This window comes from Mustelus asterias, chromosome 6 (genome assembly GCF_964213995.1).
Source record: "Mustelus asterias chromosome 6, sMusAst1.hap1.1, whole genome shotgun sequence".
Classification (NCBI taxonomy): domain Eukaryota; kingdom Metazoa; phylum Chordata; class Chondrichthyes; order Carcharhiniformes; family Triakidae; genus Mustelus; species Mustelus asterias.
Window position 1 is genome coordinate 105804569 of NC_135806.1, and position 25435 is coordinate 105830003.

Consider the following 25435-nt stretch of genomic DNA (forward strand, 5'->3'; position numbering starts at 1 on the left):
CTCATTACACCTACTAATATTTCGCATTACATGTGCAAGAAACACGGATGCACCAGATCTTTTAAATGTGCCTCTGGCTTCCAACTTTGTTGTGGCAAGCCACTGCTGTCAGACAGTGTGGGAGGAAGCAGCATTAACTTCAACAGCTGTTTCTTGACCCCGGCTGTCAGTCTTCCCAAGAATAAATTTTTGGAGTGTCCCATTACAACCCTGTAGGGGATTATATAATACCGCAAGCCCTGCCCGCTGGCCGGGGAGCGCCGGGAAAGCCACCCCGGCCGCTGGGCGGGGGAAAGGCAAGGCGAGGGGGTGCATTTGCAGGAGGCAGCGGAGAGCCGGAGGGGCTGGCAGCGCAGGCCGGCCCGCTGTTTACAAAGCGCGTTTCCCCTGCTGGCTGAATGCAGTTAGAGGGAGTCCTGCACAGACTACAGTAATTCCCCTGCAAGGGCGACTTGAAACCGGCTGCGCTGAATAGCATTTACTCTTCCCGCTGCCTCCCCCCGTTGCACTGATACATACCCCGGAAGTTTAGCCCTTCACTGCTCGTGAAACTTTCTCCACACTGCCTGTTTTTAAAAAAATCTGTTGGGTATGTGCTGCATGTTATGTGTGCGACTCCATCACTTGCTCTTTCTTTATATATATATATGTGTGTGCATATATATATATATATATGTGTGTGTATAAAGAGCACCATTGATTTGTACACTTTAGCAGAGGGGGTGGGGAATAAAACACCGAGTGAACAATGAGATGCGAACTGCTATAGATCTGTTGCAAACTGCTCCATGCCCCACTTTTTAAATACAAAAAAATTGTCACCGTGAGTCAGAAGCAATAATTCTTCCATATATCATTATTATTTTTTAAAAACAGACAATATTGGAGATGCTCTCGTTAGGGGCGTGTATCTAATGTGGTTGTAAATAATTAGCTTACCAGAGATTCTCAACTGATGGGTGGTTCCACGTTAAGGCTGCCTAAATCAAGTATGTGTTGCAGTGTTACCGGGGTGATGTTAAATTATCCTGGGTTAATTACTGTAGGTTACAAATGCATTGTCTTTCATTGCTGATAGCCATGAACAAAATGACTTGGGTTTTGCCCCCATCTCTTGTCTCTCGCCTGTTTAAGCACCGTATTTACCATGAAGGGTTGCACTGAACTGGTTCAATTCAGGAATACAATATGGCTTAACTGTTCTTGGTAAATAGTACTTTTGTACAGAATTATAGCTTTTGTGTTTCAAATCATTCAATGAGATTTGATGTTTGTGTAAAATGCTTTTCCTATCAACCACCCCCGCCCCAGGGAAAAATGTTTGTGTGTGTGTTCTCTTTTTGTCCATTCTCACTTAGTTGTGAAGTGAGAGATGTTACATAACTGGTCCTTGTAATGTTTATCTTATTACTTATAGATACTTGAAGGAATGCATGTTTCACACATTTTTGGGAGGAGGAACATTCATTACTGGTAAATGGCAAAGGATGCTAATGATGATGCAAATATTTGACTTATAAACATTACTGTTGTTTGTAAGGGCACGCACGCTCTGTCTCTCAGGAAATCAAAGATATATTGTGGTGAGTAAGCTGAAAAATAGTTCTCTACTTGGGGTACTTTTTTAAAATGGAGTTACTTGGTCTTGCTACTTGGAGGATTAGAAATAAATGCATTTAGATTAAGAGTGAAAAGTATATGATAAGTTCATATTTTTCTGCTTTTCATGAGGGCCACTTGAATGCACAAAGTTCCTTAACAGGGATAGTAGGTTGTCCTGATCATATACTTTTTCATAAGTCGGTAATATGTATCCTGTGATTGGTTAACAAGGAATGTGCTTGCAACAGGGTGAAGGAATGCAGGCAACATTAGCCATTGCTGAGCTTTTCTTCATATTTGAGACGGCACAGTGGTCAGCACTGCTGCTTTACAGCTCCAGCGACCTGCGTTCAATTCTGGCCTTCGGTGACTGCGTAGAGTTTGTATGTTCTCCTTCTGTCTGTCTGGGTTTCCTCTGAGTGTACTGTTTCCTCCCACAGTCCAAAGATGTGCAAGTTAGATGAATCGGTCATGGTAAATGTGTGGGATTATGTGAATGAGGCGGGGGAGAGGGCCTGGATGGTATGTTGTGTCGGAGAGTTGGTGCAGACTCAATGGGCTGAATGACTTCCTCTGCACTGTAGGGATTCTGTTCTTTCTGATAATGGAAGTCCCAAATGCAAAAGTGATCCTGTCATGTCCCCATAATGACTGCCTATTTTCAGGTTGACCTAATCCTACAGTTTTAGTATGTTTGGCCATTTGGGGAAACCTGACATTCAAATATCGCTTGCATCTCAAAAATGTTTTTCTCTGCTTCACAAAGTAGAGTAGTTTGCATTTGGTTGAAATTGGAGGAGCAAACTAGTTGTTTGGAGACTAAAATCAAAGCAAAATACTGTGGATGCTGGAATTCTGAAATGAAAAGAAAATGCTGGATAAACTCAACAAGTCTGGCAGCATCTGTGGAGAGAAACAGAGTTAACGTTTTGAGTCCATCTGCTCTACCACCTTTTAAACAGTATAAAATCCATCTAATTTCTTCCTCTCTTTAGCTCAGGAGAAGAGTAATACGGACTTAAAATGTTAACTCTTTTTCCCTCTCCACAGATGCTGTCAGACCTGCTGGGTATATCCAGCATTTTCTGTTTTTATTATAGTTACTTGTAGAGTTGTTCTCTTGCATATTGCTCGAGTGGACCTCAAAGACACTTGATCAAACAATTACCTGGAATGTCTTAATTACGTTTTCCCAATCTCCAAACTGCATAGAACATTGTTCATTGAAAAATGGGGAAGACAGTGGAAAACTGACCAGCAATCAAATACCTGTATGTCCAAATCATAGTGACAAAGTAGTCAAGAATTGTAATTTCTGTGCCATTGGTTGAGATGTTTCTGAGAATGTAATTTATAATCTCAGATATCTTCTGCTAGTTGAATTTGCATGGCCATGCTCAAACTGAAAAGCTGTGCACTTACCAGAGGCCGTTAGTGCATTAATTTAAGAGGGGCATGGAAATAATTTATTCTCCATTGACCTGTTGCAGATTCTGGTGGTCAGTGTTTAAGGTGGAATTTGATGATTGGGATACTTTTGATAGTTCAGCTGTTGAAGCTTTTTAGTGGACATGAATATTATGACTTGTGGTGAAATATTTGAGTGAATATTTTTGTGTATATATAGTTTTTGTTTTCTCTTTGTAGATCAGTGTCATTTGGTAGGATATGGTTCCACAGGCATTTGCTTTTTTAGATGCTTTTTTGAAGTGAGTTTTTACAAGTAAGAGGTGAGTGAGTGAATTGTAGCAATACACCTTTCACATCCTTAGACTGCCTCAAAGTGAAACCAATAAATTACTCTTTGAAGCGCAGTCGCTTCAAAGATAAGGCAAAGGAGAATCCAAAGAGCTTCTACAAATACGTAAAGGGCAAAAGAGTAACAAGGGAGAGAGTAGGGCCTCTTAAGGATCAACAAGGTCATCTATGTGCAGATCCACAAGAGATGGGTGAGATCCTAAATGAATATTTCTCATCAGTATTTACTGTTGAGGAAAGCATGGATGTTAGGGAACTTGGGGAAATAAATAGTGATGTCTTGAGGAGTGCACATGTAACAGAGAAGGAGGTGCTGGAAGTCTTAAAGCGCATCAAGGTAGATAAATCCCCGGGACCTGACGAAGTATATCCCAGGACGTTGTGGGAGGCTAGGGAGGAAATTGCGGGTCCCCTAGCCGAGATATTTGAATCATCGATAGTCATGGGTGAGGTGCCTGAAGATTGGAGGGTGGCAAATGTTGTGCCTTTGTTTACAAAGGGCTGCAGGGAAAAACCTGGGAACTACAGGCCAGTGATCCTCACATCTGTCGTGGGTAAATTCTTAGAAGGTATTTTGAGACACAGGATCTACAGGCATTTAGAGATGCAAGGACTGATTAGGGAAAGTCAGCATGGCTTTGGAGTGGAAAATCATGTCTCACAAATTTAATTGAGTTTTTTGAAGGGGTAACCAAGAAGGTAGATGAGGGCAGTGCAGTTGATGTTGTCTACATGGACTTTAGCAAGGCTTTTGACAAGGTACCGCATGGTAGGTTGTTGCATAAAGTTAAATCTCACGGGATCCAGGGTGAGGTATCTAAATGGATACAAAATTGGCAGAAGACAGAAGTCAGAGGGTGGTTGTAGAGAGTTTTTTCAAACTGGAGGCCTGTGACCAGCGGTGTGCCTCAGGGATCAGTGCTGGGCCCACTGTTATTTGTCATTTATATTAACGATTTGGATGGAAATATAGGGGGCATGGTTCGTAAGTTTGCAGATGACACCAAGATTGGTGGCAAAGTGGACAGTGAAGAAAGTTATCTCCAATTGCAACGGGAACTTGCTCAATTGGGCCAGTGGGCTGACGGATGGCAGATGGAGTTTAATTTAGACAAATGCGAGGTGATGCATTTTGGTAGATTGAACCAGTGCAGGACTTAATCGGTTAATGGTAGGGTGTTGGGGAGAGTTACAGAACAAAGAGATCTAGGGGTACATGTTCATAGGTCCTTGAAAGTGGAGTCACAGGTGGACAGAGTGGTGATGAAGGCATTCGGTATGCTTGGTTTCATCGATCAGAACATTGAATACAGGAGTTGGGACATCATGTTGAAGTTGTACAAGACATTAGTAAGGCTACACTTGGAATACTGTGTGCAATTCTGGTCACCCTATTATAGAAAGGATATTATTAAACTAGAAAGAGTGCAGAAGAGATTTACTAGGATGCTACCGGGACTTGATGGATTGAGTTATAAGGAGAGGCTGAAGAGACTGGGACTTTTTTCTCTGGAGCGTAGGAGGCTGAGGGATGACCTTATAGAGGTCTATAAAATAATGAGGGGCACAGATCAGCTGGATAGTCAATATTTTTTCCCAAAGGTAGGGGAGTCTAAAACTGGAGGGCATAGGTTTAAGGGGAGAGATACAAAAGTGTCCAGAGGGGCAATTTTTTCACAGAGGGTGGTGAGTGTCTGGAACAAGCTGCCAGAGGTAGTAGTAGAGGCGGGTACAATTTTATCTTTTAAAAAGCATTTAGATAGTTACATGGGTACGATGGATATAGAGGGATATGGGCCAAATGCAGGCAATTGGGATTAGTTTAGGGGCTTTTTAAAAAAAAAAAGGCTGGCATGGACAAGTTGGGCCGAAGGGTCTGTTTTCATGCTGTAAACCTCTGACTCTATGAGTCGCTGTTAAGGTAGGCAATACAACAGTAAAGCCCCACAAAAAGCGATGCGAATGACGAGGTGATATATGTAAGTTTAGGGATTAATAATGCCTAAGAAACTGGGAGAATTCCCAAATCTTATCGAATAATAGTAGGGGATTTTTTACAATCAACCGAACAAGCAAAATATGGCACCTTCCCTGAACATTGCACTTAAAGTCTCAATTTGGTCTTTGTGTTAGGGTCCTAGAATAGGGCTTGAGCCCATGACGTTCTGAGACAGGAGAACTCCATCAATAGAGCCAAGCTGACACCCCAATCCAAAATGATTTACTTTAAAAAAAACCTTAAATTTTGTTCTGATGCCTAATTAACCATTTAATAAATTGTCAATACAAACTTTTAAAACAATTCTCATGCTCAGATAAAGTAATACATTGTTAAATGTAATATTTCTGTTCAGGGGGTCCTCTCTATGAGCCACTTCCCTTGTGAACAATTCATCTTATTGATAGAACACATTTGTCAACACTAGCACAAGTATGCACGTGTAGCTGCTGTAATGTTACCAATGCATTCCTGAGTTTTACAGAGGTCAGTCCATCTATGGCGAGAATTAAAGTGATGGCAAGTGGTGCTAGCAGCAGCAATAGCTATTTAGCTCTGTTGGTGATTGTCCTGTATGGAGACAGGCAGAAGAACCTCTCGTAGGGAGGGTTTGGCACCATATTATTCACATTAGTAAGGCTGATGGTGTGATTCTCATGGGAGGCAGTACTGCGAGATAGATGGCATAAAATATCTGATTTGCTTGAGTGAAGAGCTAAAGTTCTCCAAATGAGTATCTGTGACCATTATGAAATCTAAGAAGAGGGATTTCTAAGTTCTAGTATACGCTGCAATCCTCAATGGGTGGATTTCAGTATCCAGTTGTACCATTCAATCGTCTACTTGTGTTTTTTTGTAAAAGGTGACCAAGCGATTGGGAATATTTGTGGAGTGATTTTTGACAGTATTCTCAAATAGCATAACTTTTTTTAGTTTTGGCAATGTAAGGTTTCCTTTTAAGTATTGTGATTTATTTAAACTGAAAATACAGTTTTTTTTATGGTGCAAGCAATGTAATTGCAGATTCAGTGTGTCTGTAATCCTCAATCTTTTTAAAAACTGAATTATAATGGAACAAGGCATAATGTTTTTAAAAGGATGCGGTTTTTTAAAATAGAATCAAAATTTCTATTTTAATTCTGTATCATATCAATGTTATTTTGAATGTTTTTTTTCAATGTTTCTGTTTCTTGAATGTTATATGACTGTGCTTCCAATCTTCACTACCTGTAGTAGGTTGATTTGTCACTTTCTATGATCCTAGTCTTTTGCAGGATTTTGGTTCATTCTCAGTTGTTTACTAATTTGTTTTCTGGGCTAATTTTTGAGTTTCTTCTTCTCTTCGGCAGTTTTTATTCCTGTGTGTGCATATCTTCCTTCCTTCCACCACTCCTTTGCCACTTTATTAGATACAGTTGGATATCTGGTCTCTGTGGCAGAGAAACAGATACAATTATCTTGTTACTGAAATTTTATTTAAACATATTGGTGTCAAAGCAAAGCAAAAAAAAAAATCTCTTTATTATTGGCAACCTGAAAAACAAAGTTATTTCCAATTTTGTAAAACATCAGTGCATCTCCAATTTTCAGTTTCCCATTTTGCTGCTGATTTTTTTTTTTGTCTTGCAGCTTTCTGCTGTGCCTACATGTATACCTGCAACACAGGCATTTCATTTAGTATTGCCTCCAGATTTCCAGTGAGCAACAATATAATTGATCTATGTGAACTGGTCTGTCGTTACTCCTCACTGCAGTTGGTCATTAACAAGCCTGTTTCATTGGTAGTGGACCAGGAATAGGGTTTGGGCCTCTGGTACTCCAGATTGTTCTGTTTGCTCCTCGGACAGTTATCACATTGGGTATCAACTATGCTGGACTATGGTGAGCAGGAGATAGGCTGATGTTGGTGCAGTCTGAGTGAAAGAGACAAAACCTTTAATTAGTCCAATTGTTGAGGGTATTATTTGGAAAGGGGAATGAGCAGAAAGGTTAAGCAAAGTTCTGATTGAATCACATAATAAATGCATTAAAAAACATTGTTAGGAATGTTAAGTGTTGGGGTGGCACAGTGGTTAGCACTGCTGCCTCACAGCGCCAGGGACCTGGGTTTGATTTCTGGCTTGGGTCATTGTCTGCATGGAGTTTGCACGTTCTCCCCATGTCTGTGTGGGTTTCCTCTGGGTGCTCTTGTTTCCTCCCACAGTCCAAAGATGTGTGAGTTAGGTTGAGGGGTATTATTTGGAAAGCCATGCTAAATTGCCTCTTAATGTCAGAGGGACTGGCTAGGGGAAATGCACAGGTTTATGGGGATAGGGCCTGGGTGGGATTGTGGTCGGTGCAGACCGATGGGCCAAATGGTCTCTTTCTGCACTGTAGGATTCTATGATCTGGTAAATCGTGTTTTTGATCTAGGGAATTTGATTATGTCCAGTTTTTAATAGAACAATAATGATGAACAGCTCCAGAAGTCCTCATCTGAGAATTAAATAATTTAAATGTAATGTCTAATTAAAACAATGGAAGTATACAGTACTAAATCATCATATTCTGTCAATCAGACACTCTTATACCCTGCACTGACCACAAGACCGTAAGAAATAAGAACAAGAGTGGACCATTCAGCCCTTCGAGTTTGCCCCAGCACTCAGTAAGACCATGGCTGATCTAACACTCACTTAGTCCATTTTCCTGCCTTATCTACATGGGTTTCCTCTGGGTGCTCTGGTTTCCTCCCACAGTCTGAAAGGCATGCTGGTTAAGTGCATTGGCCATGCTAAATTCTCCCTCAGTGTACCTGAACAGGCGCCAGAGTGTGGTGTCTAGGGGATTTTCACAGTAACTTCATTGCGGTGTTAATGTAAGCCTACTTGTAACACTAATAAATACACTAATATCTCCGTAACCCTTAAATCCCCTACTGAATAAAAATGCATCGATCTCAGCCTTGAAAATGTTCAAGTTCTCTGCCTCCACAGCTTCTTGGGGAAAAGAATTCCAAAGATTCACCACTCAGAGAAGAAATTCTTCCTCAATCCATCTAAATGAGCAGCTCCTTATTCTGCAACTATGCCCTCTAATCCTACACTCTCCCATGAATGGAAACATCCTCCTAACATTTAACTTGTCTAACTCTCCCTGAAGAATCTTATGTTTCAATCATATCACTTCTCATTCTTCTGAACTCCCAAGGAGTGCAGACCCAATCTGTTTAATCGTTCCTCATAGGTCAATCCCTCCATACCCAGGATCATCCTGTTAAATCTCCTCAGTACTACCTACAATGATCACTTTCATGAAATAAGCGGACCAAAACTACACGGTATTCTAAATGTGGCCTCAGTATTACCTTGTATAGTTGCAGCAACACCTCTACTTTTATACTGCAGCCCCTTGAAACAAAAGCGAACATTCCATTTGCCTCCCTTAATACCTTCTGCACTGTATGCTAGCTTTCTGGATTACATTAACAAGGACCCCCAGGTCCCTTTGTCCTACAGGTTTCCGCAGTGTCTCTCCATTTAAATAATAATCTGAATTCTCATTCCTCCTTCCAAAATGAACAGTTTCACATTTTCCCACATTGAAAAATGATCCCACATTGAAAAGTTAAAGTTTATTTATTATCCACAAGTAGGCTTACATTAACACTGCAATGAAGTTAGTGTGAAAATCCCCTAGCCGCCACACTGTTCGGGTACACTGAGGGAGAATTTAGCATGGCCAATGCACCTAACCAGCACGTCTTTCAGACTGTGGTAGGAAATTGAAGCACCTAAACGAAACCCACGCAGACATGGGGAGAATGTGCAGACTCTGCACAGACAGTGACCAAGCTGGGAATCAAACCCAGATCCCTGGTGCTGTGAGGCAGCAGTGCTAACCACTGTGCCATTTCTACCCACTCACTTAACCTGTCAATACCTCTCTGTAAATGATTTATAGCCTCCTTCCCTCCCACCTTTGCATCATCCACAAATTTGGCCACAATACACTCTGTTCCTTCTTCCAAATCATTAATATATTGTGAAGAGTTGTGGTCCCAGCACTGAACCCTGTGGCACTCCACTGGTTACTGCCTTCAAACACGCGAAGGACCCCCCTTATTGCTACTTGCTGCTTCCTGTTAGTTAGCTAATCCTCTATCCAGGCCAGAATATTACCTCCAACATCTTGTGTGCATTTTGTGTGGCATCCTATTAAATGTCTTTTGAAAATCCAAATATACAACTTGACTAGTTCTCCTCCCTCTGTACTGGCTGATACCTTCTCAAAGAACGCCAGTAAATTTTTCAGGAATGATTGCCCCATCATGAAACCATATTGACTGCCTGATCAGATTATAACTTTCCAAATGCACTGCTGTTCTCTCTTTTAATAATCAATTCTAATATCTTTCCAATAATAAGTTAGACTAACTGGTCTGCACTTTCCTGCATTCTGCCTCCTTCCCTCTTTGAATAAGGGTACCACATTGCTAGTTTTCCAATCCTTTGGCAGAGTTCCAGAATCCAAGGATTTTTGGAAAATAAGTACCAATGAATCCACAATCTCTGTAACTACCTCCCTTAAGATCTTGGGGTGCAAACCATCAGGTCCAGGGTACTTGTCAGCTTTAACCCCATTAGTTTGCTGAAAACTAATTTCCTGGTGATGGTGATTTAAATTCTCCCCCGTATTCCTTTACTCTTTCTGGGATGTTTATAGTATCCTCTATAGTAAAGACTGATACAAAATATTTATTTAACACTTCCATCATTTCTTTTTTCCCCATAATTACTTCCCTAGTTTCATTCTCTAAGAGGCTAATGCTTTTAATGTACTGAAAGAAAAAGTACATATTATCTGTTTTTATATTTCTCACTAGCTTGCCCTCAAGTTTATTTTCTCCTTTGATTTTTTTTTAAGCCCATCTTTGCTGCATTCTGAATCTGTCCCACTCTTCTGGCCTACCGTGAGCCTTTGTCAGCTTATGTGCTTTTGTTTTCATAACTTCCTTGGTTATCCATGGTAGGTTCTTCCTCTCCTTAAAGCCTTTCTTCCTCATTGGTATGCATTTTTGATAGGAGTCATGAATTATCTCCTGAAATGTCTGCAACTGCTCATCTATTGTCTTACCTACTAATTTATATATGACCAGTCCACTTCCACTTTGACCAATTCCATCCTCATACCTTTGTGATTCCCCTTCTTTAAGTTCAACACTGATAATTCTGTCCCAATTTTCTCACGCTCAAGCTAAATGCTAAATTTATCATACTGTGACCATTACTTCCTAGGGAATCCTTAACCTTGAGGTCATTTTATTAAACCTACCTCATTACACATTACCAGATCAAAAATAGCCTGATCCCTAGTTGGCTCCATAACCTATTGCTCCAAAATAGATTCCAAATGCACTCTATGAATTCATTCTCTTGGATGCCATTTCCAATTTGATTAGCCCAATCTATATGAAAATTAAAGTCACCCATAATTAATGCTGTGCTCTTTTTATATGCCCAATCATTTTTGAGGCCTGTGAGAGCAGTTACTATTTCTTTTAGAATTTTGTGCCTTCTCTCCCATTCATGTCTGCTCTTTGTGCCTCGCTAACAGGAAACTTGTTTGATTGCACATAAAACCATTTATTTTTAGTACACACACCTACTCATCTCCAAGGTATAGCCTTTTCTAAGTGCTATGTTCATTCTGACTTCTCTCAGACTGTCGCTGCACAACCGTATCTCGTGTGTCTCTCTACATCACATTGTGGGTGGTACTGTTTTCCTGTCCCACACTCGTCCTTGGTCTGATGAACATCCTTATACTACACTTTCCTCAAGAGTTTACCCAACATATACCATTTCCCTATCCAATTCCTTCTGGAGCAGATGTTTGCTGTTAATTCATAGAGTGGGCTTGGGTTTGTTTTTTCTTTGGGATCCGCCTTGGTCTTTCGAGAAGTTGATGCTTCAAAAATGATGCCTTCGTTTTCCAACTGTTTCAATTGTAAGCATTTGCGGCCCCTGAGGCACACCATGAGTCACTGAGCGGCAACCAGAAAAACAACTATATTTACCCCCACTCTTTGCCTTCTCTTCGTCAACCAATCCTCTATTCATGCTAATATACCGTGCACCTTTTTCTTATGCAGCAGCCTTTTGTGCGGCACCTTGTCGAATGCTTTCTGGAAATCCAGATACACCACATACACTGGTTCCCTGTTCACCGTGCTTGTAATGTCCTCAAAGATTTCCAGTAAATGAGTTAAACATGACCTGCCTTTCATGAACCCATGCTACTTCTGCCCAGTGGGACAATTTCTATCCAGGTGTCTCGCTATTTCTTCCTTGATAGATTCAAGCATTTTCCCCACTACAGAATTACAGTTAAGCTAACCCGCCTTTTGTCTGCATCCTTTTTTTAAACAGTGGTATCATGTTTGCTGGTTTCCAATCTGCTGGAACTGCCCAGAATCCAGCAAATTTTGGTAAATTACCACAAGTGCACTTGCTATTTCCCCACGCCATTTTTTAGTACCCTGGAATGCGTTCCATCAGGGCCAGGAGACTTGTCTACCTTAGCCCCACTAGCTTGCCAAACAGTACTACTTTAGTGATACCGATCATTTCTAGGTCTTCACCTGCCATAGTCATCTTGTCATCAATTTTTGGCATGTTATTTGTGTCTTCCACTGTGAAGACTGACGCAAAATGCTTGTTCAATGCCTCGGCCATTTCTTCATTTCCCGTTATTAAATCCCCCTCTCATCCTCTCAAGGGCCAATGTTTACCTTAGCCACTCTTTTTCGTTTTATATATTTGTAGAAACGTTTGCTATCTGTTTTTATATTCTGAGCTGGTTTACTCTCATAATCTACTTATTTTTCTTTATAGTTTTCTTTCGTGGCTTTCTGTTGACCTTTAAAGATTTCCCAATCCTCTAGTTTCCCACTAATCTTTGCCACTTCGTATGCATTTTCTTTCAATTTGATACCCTCCTTTATGTCCTTAGATATCCATGGCTGATTATCCCTTTTCCTACAGTCCTTCCTTATCACTGGTATATAGTTGAACACTGTGAAAAATCGCTTTGAAAGTCCTCCACTGTCCCTCAATTGTCCCATCATAAAGTTTTTGCTCCCAGTCTACTTTAGCCAACTCCTCCTTCATCCCATTGTAGTCTCCTTTGTTTAAGCGCAAGACACTAGTGTTGGATTTTACCTTCTCATGCTCCATCTGTATTTTAAATTCAACCATATTGTGATTGCTTCTTCCGAGAGGATCCTTAACTGTGAGATCATTAATTATTCCTGTCTCATTACACAGGACCAGTTCTAGGATAACTTGCCCCCTCTTAGGTTCCCTTACATACTGTTTGAGGAAACTATCGCGGATACGTTCTATGAACTCCTCCTCAAGGCTGCCTTGACCGACCTGGTTTGACCAATCGACATGCAGATTAAAATCCCCCATGATAATTGCTGTACCATTTTTACATGCATCAGTTATTTCTTTGTTGATTTCTTGCCCCACCATGATATTATTTGGCGGCCTATAGACTACGCCTATCAGTGACTTTTTCTCACTATTTCTAAATTCCACCCAAATGGATTCAACCTTTTTCTCCATAGAACTATATCATCTCTCATTACCTCCCTTCCATTTCCTGGTTTATAGCTGGTTCTCGCCTGTTACTTGTTTAGTCAAGACTGATGCAAAATAGCTGTTCAGTTCATTTGTCATTTCTTTGTTTTCCATCATCAATTCTCCAGACTCACTTTCTCTAGAACCAATGGTTACTTTATTAACTCTTTAAATATTTATAAAAACTCTTGCTATCTGTTTTTATATTTCTGGTTAGCTTTCCCGAATACTCTAATTTTTCCCTTCCTAATCAGCTGTTTTTCATAACTTTAATGTTTTTTCAAGAAGGTGCTGCAGTGGCTTTTTTTCTCCTCCTCCTGTGCTTGTTGGGTTTCGGTGAGCTACAGTTGCGATCTTCTCGTAGCCTCTTTAAACTTTGCAATTCTGCAGGAAAATCCTTTAAACTAACAGTTTTGGCCACCGATTTGCTTCTCTGAGCGCGAGAAATCTATTTGAAGGTGATTTTTGTTGATGCTGCAACCTGGTCTGGGTGCTATTTTCATGCTGACTTCTCTCAAACCCTCTACACAATTCTGTCTCATGTGACTCTCTACATCACACATGGGCCATTATGTTCTGTAGTCCCACATTAATTCTCGCTATGCCAAACACCCTTATAATACAACTTGCAAATGTGTAGCATTTTGAAAATAGAGGGAAAGGTATTTGAGATTTCGAAAATCTAATTGCTTTTTACACAACACTTTACAATTTGAAAGTTTATATTTTGTCTTTGGGTGGACCCGCCACCCATGGTTAACAAAAAAAGCTAAAGATAATATCAGACTTAAAGGAAAAAAAAGCAAATAATTGTGCAAAGATGGGTGGTAGGTCAGAAGATTGGATAGAATATGAAAAATAGCAAAAATAACTGGAAGATAACATTAGAGTACAAGAGAATGCTATCACGAAATATAAAGATGGATAGTATACTTTAAAAAAAACCAAAGTTTGTGTTGATCCTATTTAGAAAAAAAAAGAGCTTGGAGAATTAATAATGGAAAATAAATGGGCAGCATGGTGGCACAGTGGTTAGCATTGCAGCCTCACAGCGCCAGGGACCCGGGTTCAATTCAAGCTTTGGGTGACTGTGTGGAGTTTGCACATTCTCCCTGTGTCATAGAGTAATGCAGCACGGAAACAGGCCCTTCGGCCTAAGCAGTCCATGCTGACTGCACTACATATGATACAAATAACATCCCAGAAATAGTTGTCAATCAGGAAATGCAAGGGGAAGCAACTCAAGAAAATTACAACCACCAGAGAAGTGGAACTGCGCAAACTGTTGGAGCTGCAGGCTGACAAGTCCCCAGGTCCTTGAAAGAAGTGGCTAGTGGGATAATGATGTGTTTATTTAAATTTTCCAAAATTACCTAGCTTCTGGAAAATTTTCGTTAGATTAGAAAATCGTGAATCTAACTCCTTTATTGAAAAAAGGAGGGAGATAGAAAGCAGGAAAGTACAGGCAAGTTGGTTGTGGAAAATGTTAGAAGCTATTTTTAAAGATGTTAGAGCAGGGCACTTGGAAAAGTGCAAGATAATCAGCAGAGTCAACATGGTTTTATGAAAGGGAAATCATGTTTCACCAATTTATTGGAGTTCCTTGAAATAACATGCTATGGATGAAGAAGAACTGGTGGATGTACTATACTGGCATTTAATCATGTGTCACATCAAAGTTTATTGTGGAAAATAAGGCTCTTGGTTTCGGGGTAACATATTGGCATGGATAGAAGATTAGCTACCTAACAGGAAACAGAGGATAGTCATAAATGGATCTTTTTTCAGGTTGGCAAGTTGTAATGAGTGGTGTGCCACAGGGATCAGTGCTGGTGTCTCAACTTTTATAATTTATATAAATGACTTGGATAAAGGGACCAATGGTATGGCTGCTACATTTGCTGATGATACGAAGATAGGTAGGAGAGTAAATTGTGAAGACGACATAGGGAGGCTACAAAAGGATATAGAGTGTGTAAAGCTCTGGCAAATAGAATAAAATGTTGGCAAATGTGAAATTATCCACTTTGGCAGGAAGAGTAAATAGAGATTGCAGACTTCTGAAATGCAGAGGGATCAAGGTATCCGAGTACATGAATTGCAAAGGAAAGCTAATAGAATGTTATCATTTATTGTGAGCAGAACTTAATATAAAAATAGTGAGGTTATGCTTCAGTTATACAGGGAATTGGTGAGAGCACATCTGAAAAACTGTGTACAGTATAGTTAAGAAAGGATGTAAGTTAATTCAAAGCACTGGGGAGAAGGTGGCAGAGTGGTATTGTCACTGAACTAGTAATTCATACCCTCTGGGGACAAGGGTTTAAATCCCACCATGCAGCTGGTGGAATATGAATTCAATTAATAAATCTGGAATATAAAGCTAATCTCACTAATGGCGACCATGAAACCATTGTCGATTGTCGTAAAAAGCCATCTGCACCCATCTGGTTCACCAATGCCCTTTAGGGAAGGAAATCTGCCACCATAACCTGGGTTGGCCTACATGTGACTCCACATCCACAGCAATATGGTTGACTTTTAATGATGTGGAGATGCCGGCGTTGGACTGGGGTAAACACAGTAAGAAGTTTAACAACACCAGGTTAAAGTCCAACAGGTTTATTTGGTAGCAAAAGCCACACAAGCTTTCGAGGCTCTGAGCCCCTTCTTCAGGTGAGTGGGAATTCTGTTCACAAACAGAACTTATAAGACACAGACTCAATTTACATGAATAATGGTTGGAATGCGAATACTTACAACTAATCCAGTCTTTAAGAAACAAAACAATGGGAGTGGAGAGAGCATCAAGACAGGCTAAAAAGATGTGTATTGTCTCCAGACAAGACAGCCAGTGAAACTCTGCAGGTCCACTGCAGATCCACTGCAGGTCCACTGCAGGACCTGCAGAGTTTCACTGGCTGTCTTGTCTGGAGACAATACACATCTTTTTAGCCTGTCTTGATGCTCTCTCCACTCCCATTGTTTTGTTTCTTAAAGACTGGATTAGTTGTAAGTATTCGCATTCCAACCATTATTCATGTAAATTGAGTCTGTGTCTTATAAGTTCTGTTTGTGAACAGAATTCCCACTCACCTGAAGAAGGGGCTCAGAGCCTCGAAAGCTTGTGTGGCTTTTGCTACCAAATAAACCTGTTGGACTTTAACCTGGTGTTGTTAAACTTCTTACTGACTTTTAATGGCCATCTGAAATGGCATGGCAAGAGACACGGTTGAAGAGCAACCACATCCCATGAAAGAACAAAATAAAGTTGAGAAGTTTTACTAGACTAATACCTGGAATGGGCAGATTATTTTATGAGGAAAAGCTAGACACGCTGGGCTTGTTTCTGCTGGCGTTTAGAAGAGCAAGAAGCAACTTGATTGAAACAGGGTGGGTGTGGAGAGGATGTCCCCTCTTGTGGGAGAATCTAGAACTACGGGTGGCTTATTAAAAATAAGGGGTCACCCATGTAAAACAGATAAGGCAAAATGTTTCCTGAGGGTGAGAGTTTTTGAATATTTTTAAGGCAGAAATAGATAGAAACTTGATAAGTAAAGCGGTGAAAGGTTATCTGGGTAGGTGGGAATGTGGAGTTATTATTAAATGATGGAACAGGCTCAAGTGGCCTACTGCTGCTCCTAATTTGTATGTTCATATGTTGATATAAATGCTAATCTTGCTGGCCATTGTTATCAACTCTCCTTAGGAAAGAGACGTATGTCTGTGAAGTCTTTACCTACCCATTCATTAGCAGGCATGATATTTAAAGGAGCATTGGAGTTTGTAGAAATGATCGTGCTGATTTCTTCTCTGCAAGTTTACCTGAATTCATAGTGTTGTCTGCATCCATCCTTGAACTTTTCCTGCATCTAGGTTTGTTCCTTCTTGGTTTCTTGTCAACACCACAGAATTCAGACTAATATTGAAATGGAGGCCACCTACTATATTTTTGTAGATCCAGTGCCAGGGTGAGAGCAAAGATGAAGGTAACAATGGTTAACAGGATCAAGCTGATTGGTGAAACAGAAGCCAAAACATGGTTTCTTCACACTCTCTTTACTGAGAGAGTTTAGTTTGTTTAGTCTCTCAGCCTTCTTCACGGACCCAGTATCCTAACTATTTCCTACTTATACTCTTTTGACTGCTAATAAAAATAAACTAATTAACAATGTATCAACTGATTGACAGCCTCTGCCTATTTATATGTGGCCCAAGTACTTTGTTTAACAATGTCCTTCACCTTGTATATCCTTATAATGTAATTAAAATGACATCTGAACAGTCTCCAAAACTGGGATCAAGTATTTTGGCATAAATCTCATGTTTGATTTATTAAATTTCATGTACATTTATTAAATTTCATTTCAATTTTTTTTTTTACAGAGGGTGGTGGGTGCCTGGAACTCACTGCCAGGGGAGATAGTGAAAGCAGATATGATCGTGAGTTTTAAGGGGTGTCTTGACAAATACATGAATAGGATGGGAATAGAGGAATATGGTTCCCGGAAGGGTAGGGGGTTTTACTTCAGTCGGGCAGCATGGTCGGTGCAGGTTTAGAGGGCCGAAGGGCCTGTTCCTGTGCTGTAATTTTCTTTGTCCTTTATGTAGATTGCAGAAATTTCCTTTGGTCTGTTCTATTAGGTATTTTGGTAGCCAGTTTATACCAGCGGACTCGCAGGTAAGAGTACCTTTGCTTCAGGGAATCATAGAATGGTACAACACTTCAGGAGGCCATTTGGCTCATTGTACCCATGCAAGCTCTTTAGTAGAGCAATTTAATTAATCCCATTCCCCGCTCTTTCTTCAGAACCCTGTAGATTTTTTCCCTCCAAGTATTTATCTAACTCCCTTTTTTTAAATGTTCCTACTGAATCTGCTTCCACCACCATTTCATGTGTGTATTGTGGATCACAACAAAGCTTGCATTTTAAATAAAGTTTCCTCATGTTGCCTCATGTTTTTTTGCCAATCACCTTAAGTCTGTGATGTGGGGCAAGATTCTCCAGCCTTCCAGCTGCATGTTTCCCGCCAGCAGGAGATGGCATATTGTTTGCTAGCAGCAGGATTCTCTGGTCCTGCCAATGTCAATGGGAATTCCTATTGATGTGACCCCATACCGGTAGGAATCCCGTGGGTGGGGGTGCACTGCCAACGGGACTGGAGAATCCCACTGACGTGACTGCAGAATTCCGGCTATGGTCCTAATACCACAGACTGCCCTGAAGATTTTTCATTGTTGTTTTGAAGGTGGCTTTTTTTTTCAAATGTTAAATTTTCTCAAGCCCAATGTTTGCACTCCTAAACTATAAACAATATATTTTAGAAAATTTTTTTCCAGCTGGATTGCTTCAGACTTTCTAATCTTTTGTCCTTGTGGAACACCGACTGTAACACGAATGGACCTCCTTTGTATTAAGTTGATCTTTCTCCACACCCTAGCCAGCTATGACTGTAACACTATAGTTTGCACCCTCTCCTTTCCTTCTCTATGTACAGTATGCTTTGTCTGTATAGTGCACAAGAAACAATACTTGTCATTGTATACTAATACATGTGACAATAATAAATCAAATCAAACAAACAACCCAGTGTTCGAGATTCAGAACAAAAAGGCTGGAAAAGCTGAGCAGATCAAGCCGGATCTGTGAAGAGAAACAGGGTTAAGGTTTCAAGTCAGTGACCTTCAGAACTGAAGAGAGATAGAAATGTAGGAGGTTTTTAAGTTGGTGGAAGGTGTTGGGAGCAGGAAGAACAAGGGAAGGTCTGTGATAGGGTGGAGGCCAGGGGAGATTAGATAACAAAAGATTTCATGATGCACCAGCAAAGAGAATGATGATGAATATAGTAAAGAAACAAAGGTTGTGTCCAAATGAAGCATGAATTGCTACATAAAAATCATCAGAATGCAACATGAAGGGATAAAGTACCCTAACTCAGCCATCCCCTAAATTCCCCTCTTATCCTTATTGGCACCTTTCAGTGCAAGCATAGGGGATGCAACACCTGCTCTTCCACCTTAACCTTTTTCATTGTCCAAGACCCCAAAACATTTTTCAAGTGAAACAGCGATTTATTTGTTGTTCTTTCAATTTAGTATAATGTATTCACTGCTTGACTGCTTGCAATACGGGCTCCTTTACGTTGGGATGACCAACCGCAAACTGGTTGACCATTTTGTGGAACACCTCCGTTTAGTATACAAACATGACCCCGAGCTTCCAGTTGCTTGTCACAATTCTTCATCTTGCTCCCATGCTGACCTTTCTATCCATAGCCTGTTACAGTATTCCAGTGACACTGAATGCAAGCTATACTCTGTACACTGCAGCCTTCTGGACTCAATATTGAGTTCAACAACTTTACAGAATAACCTCTGCCTCTATCTTGTTTTGTTTTCTCTTTTTTTTGTTGTGTCAGTCTTCATCTGATTTCTTTCTTTATCCCTTTATGTTGCATTCAGATGGTCTTTAAGTAAAAATTCACGCCTCATTTGGACATAATACCTTGCAATATGTGGTGGTGGGAGGCGGCCTGCCATTGGCCAGCAGTAGGATCTTCCCGTCCAGTCTCTTCAATGGGGTTTCCCATTAAATGTACCCCTCTCCGCCGTGAAACCTATGGCGGCAGTGCAAGTTGGAGTGCTATTAGTGGGACCGCAAGATCCCTCTGCTGTGTACAGCCAGAAAGTTTAATCTAACCTTTATTTCTTTATTATATCCATGACCACAGTCTTTTGTTATTTAATCTCCCCTGGCTTCCACCCTCTCTCATCTTTTTTTGTTGTTCTTCCTGTCCCCAAATCCCCCTTCCATTGGCTTAAAATTCTTACATTTCTACCTTTCTTCAGTTCAGATGAATGTTCATTGACCTGAAATGTTAACTCTGTTTCTCTTCACTTCCAGCTTTTTCTGCTTTTACTTCTGATTTCCAGCATCCGCAATATTTTGCTTTTGTATCAGTGTTTTAGATTCTCTGGTGAATAGAATGATGAGGTACTGAAACAATCCTGTTCACCATATGAAAGTCCCAGTAAAATCTTCAGATCAGTGGTTCCAAAAAAAATTTGGCCCTTAAAAGGCGGAGTTATTCATTCTACTCAATCTGTCAGGCTGCCTTTTACTGTTGAAACATTTCACATGCTCTCATGTGAAAACAAGAAACGTTTTACACTGGAAATAGAGAAAATCTTTCACTGGTTTTCTCAGGCAGACCCTCCGAGGAGAGGATGACTTCCTTCCGCACTAGTCAAAGAGTTATACAGGACAGAAACAGGCCCTTCGGCCCACCATGTCAATGCCAACCATCAAATGCCAATCTATACTGATCCCATTTACCAGCACTTGGTCCATAGCCTACTATGTCTTGCTGATTTAAGTGCTCCTCCAGATGCTTCTTAAATGTTGCAAGAGTATCTATCCCCACCACCCTCTCAGGCAGCATGCCCCATATTTCCTTCAACTCCTGGGTGGGAAAAAAGGTGATGGTGCAGATATGTGTTCAGGAGCTCATCTTGGGGTCAGATATGACACTACAATGGCAAATAGACTGATTCAGCCTTAGACAATTACCAAGGAGAGGTTGGAATCAGTAGCTGAGAAACAGCATTTAGAGTAGGGTAGATAGTTTAAGAGTAGGGTTTTCCCAATATTTAATTGTAGGAAATTTCTGGATATTTGACAAGCATTCTGATAATTTAGCAACAGTGGAGGATTTGGGAGAGGTGGTGGTGGTGAAGGTAGAATGATCACACTGTGGTGTCTATCATTTAAAACTGTGTGTTTGGGAGATTGACTGTTGTAGGACTCGGGTGCGTAATTCCATGATGGTGTCCAGCTTTAACACAGAGGGAAATTTTGACTCTGTACAATAGTGTGAAATAGGTGATTGTGATTGTGAATCGGCCACCTATTTAAAAATCTCCTTGATTTTTATTTCTATTAAGAAGTGTGTAAGATTGGCCACTAATTTGCTATCATTTTATATTCTTGCACAGTCAGAATTATCCGCAAATTATCTGAAGTTCTATATGGAAAAAATTGCTGGAAGCGAATCCTTTCCATCATTTTGTATTCCTCCACCTGTTCTCATATTCACAAAATGCATCCAGTTGCAACTGTCTTGCCACGATAAAACATTCTCAATGTAATATTGTTTGAATAATGCAGCTTCTTGGAATTGAGAAACTCAATTAAAAAATTGCAATATGATTGACTTTCACCGTTTCAGGAGTTGAAGTAAATTTAAACACCCAGCTGAGGTATGTATTTGTTTTCAGAAAGTTTCTCTAACTTTGATACCCTGCAATTTCCTTATCTCGAAACAATAGCCATTATGTTTATAATTGTATAATTAGAAAAGAAAGGAAACCTGCTGAATGATCCCTATTCAGAGTCTGACAGCTGCAACTGGTTTTGCAACACTAAGTGTAAGATTCTTCATGAGGAATTTTCAGCTCCGCGTCCAAGCTTAATAGTTTCTTAGGTAGTTTCCCACAAAATAATTGGACAAGCTTTTCCCTTGACTTTGACATTAATCAGCCCAAACTAACATTTTTTAATATTCACGAAGAACAAAGAAGAACAAAGAACAATAGAGCACAGGAACAGGCCCTTTGGCCTTCCTAGCCTGCGCCACTCATGCGCCCACTAGACCATTCTTTTGTCTCCCTCTATTCCCAGTCTGTTCATGTGGTTATCTAGATAAGTCTTAAACGATCCCAGCGTGTCCGCCTCAATCGCCTTGCTTGGCAGTGCATTCCAGGCCCCCACCACCCTCTGTGTAACATACGTCCCCCTGACATCTGTGTTGAACCTTGCCCCCCTCACCTTGAACCCGTGACCCCTTGTGTTCGTCACCTCCGACCTGGGAAAAAGCTTCCCACTGTTCACCCTATCTATGCCCTTCATAATCTTATACGCCTCTATTAGGTCGCCCCTCATCCTCCGTCTTTCCAAGGAGAACAACCCCAGTTTACCCAATCTCTCCTCATAGCTAAGACCCTCCATACCAGGCAACATCCTGGTAAACCTTCTCTGTACTCTCTCCAAAGCCTTCACGTCCTTCTGGTAGTGTGGCGACCAGAACTAGACGCAGTATTCCAAATGTGGCCTAACCATCGTTCGACACAGCTGCAACATCATATGCCAACTTTTATATTCTATGCCCCGTCCAATAAAGGCAAGCATGCCATATGCCTTCTTCACCACCGTCTCCACCTGTGCTGCCACCTTTAAGGATCTGTGGACTTGTACACCCAGGTCCCTCTGTGTGTCTATACTCCTGATGGTTCTACCATTTATTGTATAGCTCCCCCTTACATTAGATCTACCAAAATGTATCACTTCACATTTATCTGGATTAAATTCCATCTGCCATTTCTCTGCCCAATGTTCTAGCCTATCTATATCCTGCTGTATTCTCTGACAATGTTCATCACTATCCGCAACTCCAGCAATCTTTGTGTCGTCCACAAACTTACTGATCACACCAGTTACATCTTCCTCCAAATCATTTATATATATCACAAACAGCAGAGGTCCCAGTACAGACCCCTGCGGAACACCACTAGTCATGATGTGGAGATGCCGGTGTTGGACTGGGGTAAACACAGTAAGAAGTTTAACAACACCAGGTTAAAGTCCAACAGGTTTATTTGGTAACAAAAGCCACTGGCTTTTGCTACCAAATAAACCTGTTGGACTTTAACCTGGTGTTGTTAAACTTCTTACTGTGAACACCACTAGTCACAGACCTCCAACTGGAAAAAGACCCCTCCACTGCTACCCTCTGTCTTCTATGGCTAAGCCAGTTCTCCACCCATCTAGCTAGCTCACCTTTTATCCCATGAGATTTAACCTTTTGCACCAGCCTGCCATGAGGGACCTTGTCAAACGCTTTACTAAAATCCAGATAGACGACATCCACGGCCCCTCCCTCGTCAATCGTTTTTGTCACCTCCTCAAAAACCTCAACCAAATTTGTGAGGCATGACCTCCCTCCTACAAAACCATGCTGTCTATCGCAGGTGATCAAGAAGGCAAATGGAATGTTGGCCTTTATTGCGAAGGGGATGGAGGATAAAAGCAGGGAGGTCTTGCTGCAATTGTACAAGGTACTGGTGAGGCCACAACTAGAGTACTGTGTGCAATTTTAGTCCCCTTATTTGCGGAAGGATGTATTGGCCTTGGAGGGAGTACAGAGAAGGTTCACCAGGTTGATACCGGAGATGAGGGGGTTAGCTTATGAGGAGAGATTGAGTAGATTGGGCCTGTACTTGTTGGAGTTTAGAAGGCTGAGGGGAGATCTTATAGAGACATATAAGATAATGAAGGGGCTAGACAGGGTAGAGGCAGAGAGATTTTTTCCACTTAGAAAGGAAACAAGAACTAGAGGATACAGCCTCAAAATAAGGGGGAGTCAGTTTAGGACCGAGTTGAGGAGGAACTTCTTCTCTCAGAGGGTAGTGAATCTCTGGAATTCTCTGCTCATTGAAGCAGTGGAAGCTACCTCGTTAAATATGTTTAAGTCACAGGTAGATAGATTTCTGATCAATAAGGGAATTAAGGGTTATGCGGAGCGGGCGGGTAAGTGGAATTAAACCACTATCAGATCAGCCATGATCTTATTGAATGGCGGGGCAGGCTCGAGGGGCTAGATGGCCTACTCCTGCTCCTATTTCTTATGTTCTTATGTAATGAGATTATTCAGTTCTAAATGCGCAGATGGATATCTCTAAGAATCTTCTCCAACAACTTCCCTACCATGGACATCAAGCTCACCGGCCTATAATTACCCGGGTTATCCTTGCTACCCTTCTTAAATGACGGGACCACATTTGCTATCCTCCAATCCTCTGGGACCTCACCTGTGTCCAGTGAAGAGACAAAGATTTCTGTTAGAGGCCCAACAATTGCATCTCTCGCCTCCCTGAGGAGTCTCGGATAGATGCCATCCAGCCCTGGGGATTTGTCTGTCTTAATGTTTCCTAAAAAAACCTAACACTTCCTCCCTTGTAATTGAGATTTTTTCTAACGGGTCAACACTTCCCTCTGGGACAATACCAGTCAACATGCCCCTCTCCTTTGTGAATACTGATGCAAAGTATTCATTTCGGATCTCACCTACTTCCTTTGGTTCTAAGCATAATTCCCCTCCTTTGTCCCTGAGAGGTCCGATTCTTTCCCTAACAACCTCTTGTTCCTGACATATGTATAAAATGCCTTGGGATTCTCCTTAATCCTGTCTGCCAAGGATATTTTGTGACCCCTTTTTACCCTTCTAAGTCCCTGTTTGAGTTTTTTTCTACTCTCTCTGTATTCCTCCAGTGCTCCATCTGTTTTTAGCTGCCTGGACCTCATGTATGCCTCTTTTTTTCTTTTTGATTAGACCCCCAATTTCACTGGTTATCCACGGCTCTCGAATCTTACCTTTCCTATCCTTCCTCTTTCCAGGCACATGCCTGTCCTGCAGTCCTATCAACTGCTCCTTAAAAGAACCCCCCATGCCAGATGTGGATTTTCCCTTGAACAGCCTCTCCCAATCAACAGCCACCAAATCCTACCTAATCCGGCTGTAGTTAGCCTTCCACCAATTCAGTACCTTACCCATAGGACAACACTCATCTTTTTCCATTACTATCCTAAAGTTTACAGAATTGTGGTCACTATTTGCCACATGTTCCCCTACTGCAACTTTGATGACCTGACCGGGCTCATTCCCCAGTACTAGGTCCAGTATAGCCCCCTCTCTAGTTGGACTGTCAACATATTGTTCCAAAGAACCTTCCTGTACGCATTTTATAAATTCTTCCCCGTCCAGGCCCCCAGCCCTAAGCGATTTCCAGTCTATGTGAGGGAAATTAAAATCTCCCACTATAACAACCCTATTTTTTCTGCACCTGTCCAGAATCTCCTTACATATCCGTTCCTCAACTTCCTGTGGGCTGTTGTGAGGCCTGTAGTATACCCCCAGCATAGTGACTGCGCCCTTCCTGTTTCTGAGTTCCACCCACAGTGAATCATTACCTGACCCATATTGTCCACCCTCTGTATCACTGTAATATGCTCCCTAACCAGCATTGCTACTCCCCCACCTCTCCTTGCCGCTCTTCTGTCTCGCCTAAAACACCTATACCCCGGAATATTCAGCTGCCAGTCCTGTCCTCCTTTTAACCAAGTCTCCGTCACTGCAACCACATCCAAGTTCCGCGCAAGCATTAAGGCTCTAAGCTCGTCTGTCTTGCCCGTGACGCTCCTTGCATTGAAGCAGATGCACTCCAGACCTCCAGGCCCACTGAGATCATCCTCCCCCAGAATGCCCTTCCTCTTAGATAGCCTTGTCTTGGCCCCAACCTCGTCCCCAGCCTCTATGCTTATTGGCCTATTGTTCTGATCCATACCCCCCTGCCACATTAGTTTAAACCCACCCGAACCGCACTAGCAAAACTCCC

At 41.3% G+C, this 25435-nt stretch overlaps 1 protein-coding gene across 11 annotated transcripts in view; it reads left to right on the plus strand.

Annotated features, from left to right (window-relative positions):
- Positions 1–212: 212 nt before the first annotated feature.
- atg10 (ATG10 autophagy related 10 homolog (S. cerevisiae)) overlaps positions 213–25435 on the plus strand; it is a 264975-nt gene continuing 239752 nt past the window's right edge. For 5 of the 11 annotated variants that reach the window (XM_078214829.1, XM_078214833.1, XM_078214838.1 and 2 more), the window contains exons 1-2: positions 280–589; positions 1418–1583. The gene's annotated coding sequence lies outside the window, so the exon portion shown is untranslated. Of the gene's footprint in view, positions 990–1417; positions 1584–25435 lie in introns of all 11 variants that reach the window. The other 6 variants (XM_078214835.1, XM_078214839.1, XM_078214834.1 and 3 more) reach the window with 5 other exon arrangements.